We start from the raw sequence: 6000 nt of genomic DNA, 5'->3' as shown, positions 1-6000 counted from the left end.
GTGCGCATGGCGGTCCAGGGTATCCTTAACATACGCCTCCAGCACCACATCTCGAATGCATCGATCCTTTGCCTTTCTCGGGCTCGTATTGTCCATGTTTCCACGCCATACAGAAATATGGGGAATACTAGAGCGCGTACTAGCCGGGTCTTGGTGGCACTGGTTATACCTCTCTTCTTCCAGATGACATTCAGCCGGGTCATAGCTTCTTTAGCCATACCAATACGCCTTTTTATCTCCGGTACGCAGTCGCCATCATCGTAGATAAGTGCGCCCAAATAGACATAGTGGTCCACGATATCAACCCCTGGGACGATGTTAACTATTCTGGGCAGTTTTTTGGCACGGTCTACTACCATTAGCTTCGTCTTGCTCCTGTTTACTGTGAGACCCATTCGGTCGCTCTCCGTCTCAAGTCTCTGAAACAGCTCCTGCATATCTTCCACAGACGTCGCCAAAAGGACCGTATCATCGGCATACCTCAGGTTTGATATCCGCTTTCCTCCTATGGGAAACCCCTACATATAACTATAGGATATTTGACTAATTTTTGAAAATGGTTTTAATTTATTGTTTATGACTTAATAATTACACTACATTGATATTTCCGTGAAATTTCCTGTTTTAAATAAAAAAAAAACAATGTTTGTTTATTTTGAACGCGCCTTAAACGCTGTTTTTGCAAAGGGGCTAATCACTCAGTCAATGACCTTAGTTAATCTTATGGTTTGTGCATTGAATTCATTATTTTACTGTAAAATGGTATATAAATGGTGTATAGTGCCGCAATGTTCAAGTACGACTATAAAACATCCAGACAAATCGTTTGTTTCCATTCCAACGAATCCCAAAAAAAGAAAAATGTGTTTAAAACTAGCGCGAAGAGACCCAAAGAGCATTTTAGCGCATACAAATGTTTTTATGTGCGAAGACCACTTCGATGTAAGTAATATTTAACTGTAAATAAATATGGTAATTAAATCAGAAGTATTTATTGTATTACTACATAATCTTATAACATAGCTCTTTTGAGCATTAGTAGGTAGTTAGTAGCATACTTTTTCTTTCAAACTAAAGTGCAGTATGGAGATACTATTCTCGTCATCGTATTCTATATATATATATCGTCGTCGTATTCGTATCATCGAAATATTCGTAAATAAATAATTTATATGTATACTCACACAGCTGTTTTTACATTTCTAAGTTCCGCAGCATAGTAATCCGGATTATCTTTAAAGAAAAGTGCAACCATTAATGCGTCTATGTCTGGTAGGTTGCCGCTATCAGCTTTCACATATTTCGGCTCCATTTTGAGATTCTTATGAATATTGTGCCCCTAGATATACGGATAAATCGGAATATATCAGAAAACTGTGGAACAATAGCTAAAATTAACTAAATACAAATAAAACAGTTAAAACACTCAAGACAATCAAGAATGTTTACCCGCGTGTGACGTCATCCGAGCGTTGACCAATCACAGAGCGTTCACGTCCCTGATGAAATTTCAAAAAATATTAAATTTTCTTTTGTTTATTTTCCAAAAAAATAAACATAATTTACATTCAAATATAGTGAAATATACTTTATTAGTTTATTATCTTTCAGGATGACAGCAATTCGTTATATATTTTTAATGTTGTCAAATACCCTATTTACTCATATAAGCTCTGAAGTCTATAGACTGCAATCGAAACACAATTTTTAGGCTAATGAGAAAGAAGGGAGAACAATGTTCTTGTAGTTATGGGTTATTTGATGCCCTACGGATAAAATCTCAGTAAATTAGGTAATGTCAGTAAGATTGGAGCCATAATAATTTTTAAAGTATACGTTAATTTAAAACTTCAGTACAATGAAGTAAATAAAAACTAAAATTTGTTTCTAGATTTATAACACATATTATCGATCTATGAGTATTTAACCCGAATTGCTCGAGGTCAAGAGAAATTCAGTAGGTAATGTATCGAAATAATCGACCACCTAATGCCAAAATTAGGCAAGGTGAATGAAACTCAACGCGGTTGAGGTCGTTGATGACTTATTAAGTGTGGATATTTTTAATGATAAAGATGGCTACATTGAACTGACTGGATCGACCTGGTCAAGAGACCCAAGAATGCTCTGTACTGTTTGTTAAGGTACCTAACTACCTACATGTAAACAAGACAGCTAAAACGTGCTGAAGTTTTCCTGTAGGTAACCATATCTATTTGTTAGAAAGAGCCGGAAATAGTATAACGAATTCTACAGTTAAAAGAGTATATGTATAGTGACATACGAGTAACTAATGGGTATTAAGTATACAAGTCTGTCATCACAGGTGATCGGGGTTTTTTATTTGCCAGTCGGGGAAAAAGAACTAAATTTTATTTTATTTATCGTCGTATGTTTTATAAATATGTTACCTGGGCATTTTCACTTAAAAGTGTACCGTTTACTTTTCTTTTTAAAGCCATCAACTTTTGGGTTAGTTCTATTCAGAATCACGAGGACTATCGATTTAAAAAAAAATATGTCCCGAAAAAAATGTCCGTTTTGTAACGCATTTTCACATACATTTTGTATGGACCGTTACAAAACTGACACCCAAAATTTGTATGAAAAACTGGGGACACTTTTTCTTTGCCTCATTCAATAGTACTTGTGATTCTAGACCCAAAAGTTAGTGGTTTTCCGAAAAAAGTAAATGGTACCATTTTTTCTTAAAACTCCCACCTACACTTAAATAGCATTATTTTCTAGCAGTTTCAAGGGTTTAAGGTGTAGCCATGTTACTATTTCAACTTGATATACCGTGGTGTGGCATCCAAATACAAAACCCCGATCACTGGTGGTCATCACGTACAGGTGCGGTTAGGTTTTAACATTACAATTATTACTACTTTATTAGGTTATTATTTAGGGAGCTAGCGTGCGTACCGAGTGTTAGTCTATTTAGTTAAGTAGGTAATACATTTACGAACGACTCACACACGTATAAATTTTTATACTGACCTGTCTAAGTATAGGTATATACTCGTAAGCGCTGAAAGCCTAACGGTAAGAGCGTGCGACTTTCAATCCGGAGGTCGCGGGTTCAAACCCCGGCTCAATTGATATTTACCAGTCGCTTTTCAGTGAAGGAAAACATCATGAGGAAACCGGACGAATCCCAATAAGGTCTAGTTTCCACTCGTGGTTGTAAGGTTAGATGGTAGTCGCCTTCGTAAAAACTAGTACCTACTCCAATTGTTTTGGGAAAAAGCCAGGACAACGCGAGGAAGATGACAATTAATGACCGACCTGTCTACAGGTACTCGCGTAAGGTCATACACAGATTTCGGTTCAAACTTGCCAATTTGTTCCCCATAGTTAAGGATTGGAAGGCCATGTAACTGTTACGCGTACTAATCTTTCTGGCCTTAGTTTAATTTAAAACATCTTTGGTCACAGTTCCGAGCACTTGACTTTAATAATATATTTTCAATAGGTAGTAATAATATCTGTTACGTTAGCAGGTCTGTAATAACACCTTTATAAGACCAAAATTAAAGGATAACATCCCATCGCGTGATCCCATTTACTTATGCAAATTGGAAATCTGCACAATTGCTATCGGCAGCTGCTTTGATAACTGATAAACATATTCATGAGCCGTCAGTTGAGGGAAGATGTTATAAAAACTTTTACAAAGCTTGCTAACTTTTGCATGTGGATGTGCGCGCTTTTTTACTTGAAGTAAAAGTCAGATGATAATGATGATGATAAATTTGTGATTTGTAAAAAGTGCAAAGAAGCATAAAACCGTCTTAAAATTCTTAGATACCTAATTAATTCTACGGCCTCCTAGTCTAGTCGGTAGTGACCTACAATCTGGAGGCTGAAGGTCCTGGGTTCGACTCCTGGTAAATGGTTGGTATTTATGTGAATGTTTTCTATGTAGGTACTTCAGTATATACTTATGTATACCCATATAGTCGTATTGCCGTCGTTTTAATTCAAGCCTTGTTGAGCTTACTGCGGGACTCAGTAAGATTGTCCCATAATAATATTTATCTGTTATTTATCATATACATATACCAAAGGAAAAAAAACGAATGGCTCTAACATGTAGTTATATTAGCAACAAACGTATAAGTATGCACAGGAACTAGCAAAAAATACCATTCAAACAGACAGACCATTACAAAAAATGTAGTGTATACTTAATATCCGCAAGATTTGCAACCCGTCTCAAAATCATATTAGCATATTGCACATGATTACTCGATCGAAGTAGCTGGAAGGATTTCCGGCTATTTTCCCATTTGGACTCTGTTCGTGCTACTGTTCTTTCAAATTATAGATATAATAAAGTCTAATCAAATATTTTTGCAGTGGTAATTAAAAAACCGGCCAAGTGCGAGTCGGACTCGCGCACGACGGGTTCCGTACCATTACGCAAAAAACGGCAAAATAAAACACGTTTGTTGTATGGGAGCCCCACTTTTCTAAATATTTATTTTATTCTGTTTTTAGGGTTCCGTAGCCAAAGGGTAAAAACGGGACCCTATTACTAAGACTCCTCTGTCCGTCTGTCTGTCCGTCTGTCTGTCCTAGGGTTTGCAATATCCGTAAATTTTTCAGATCCGGATATTTCGGATATTAAAATTTGATGGATCCGGATATACGGATATTTCGGATAATACGGATCTGTATAAAAAAAGTGACGTTCTACAAGGATTCGGTAAAAAAAGCTATTTTCATGAATAGTAGAACTTATTTAAAATTAACGTACTGAATTCGGTGTAGAAAAGTTTGACAAAAATTAAACATTTATTCGCAAATAATGACGTTCCAGGTTGACGACCCACATACGACTGGGCTAAAGCCTGATAACAATAGGGTTAATGTATTCTACTACCTAGTCCAATCAGTTTCTTTTTAAGAACTGTCAAAACGATTTGCTAATATGGAATTTATATAAAAAATTACATTGTGACGGCACGGTCAACTAGCCTACTTTTTATACTTCAATCCAATTGATTAAATATAAATTATGTTTAAAAATAACTGCTATCTATGTTTTTCTAATAATTATATGGTGCTTTATTTCATGCATGGTGTGAAATAATTTATTTTAAATACAGTGTAATAACCTATTACTTTAAAACATACTAATAATTACCCTTATTCCAGTCAGATGGTATCCAGGTAGCTAGATTTAAGTATTACTAGTACTGTTTCGTTTAAGCAATGTTTGTAATTATTTTATGACGTTATCGTGTGATGTACCTGGCTTGAGGTATTTGAATTTAAATAAAATAAATGTACAATACAATTTTTTATGACAAAATGTACGAAATCATTCATTAATTTTATTCGAAAATTGTTTGTACTATAGGTCCATGAGTTCCATGACCAATATTTAACGGATCCGAAATATCCGGATTATCCGGATCCTATGAGATGTTGGATCCGGATCCTAGATTCGACGGATATCCGATTAGGGATTGCAAACCCTAGTCTGTTCGTCTATCTGTCTGTATGTCACCAGACTGTATCTCATGAACCGTATTTCTGTTGCCGCTATAATGGTGATAGCTAGCTATCACGGTTCATAAGATACAGCCTGGTGACATACAGACGGGCAGACGGACAGCGGAGTCTTAGTAATAGGGTCCCGTTTTTACCCTTTGGGTACGGAATCCTAAAAACTGCGGGTATCTAGTTTGTTCTATGTTTTTCTTATTATTGATATAACAAGTAAAGTTAAATTTCAAGTAAATTAAGAAAAACGAATTTAACGAACCCGTTTATCTTCTTTATTTTAATCACCGGGGCAGCGCATGAAGGCTACTATTTAGTATTTGATTGCCTAATCAATAATAACTTTCAATTCTCGAGTGTGTGACGCATCACTACGAGCTGCCCACATCCCTTCGCCTGGCAAACCAATGTCATTCCATTACGTCTGAATTTTCCTATCGCACGCGAGCTGAATTCTTGTTTATAAATTCAATTGTAATTATCCAT

This window comes from Cydia strobilella, chromosome 1 (assembly GCF_947568885.1).
Source record: "Cydia strobilella chromosome 1, ilCydStro3.1, whole genome shotgun sequence".
In the NCBI taxonomy this organism is placed as follows: Eukaryota; Metazoa; Arthropoda; class Insecta; order Lepidoptera; family Tortricidae; genus Cydia; species Cydia strobilella.
This window is presented reverse-complemented; position numbering follows the sequence as displayed.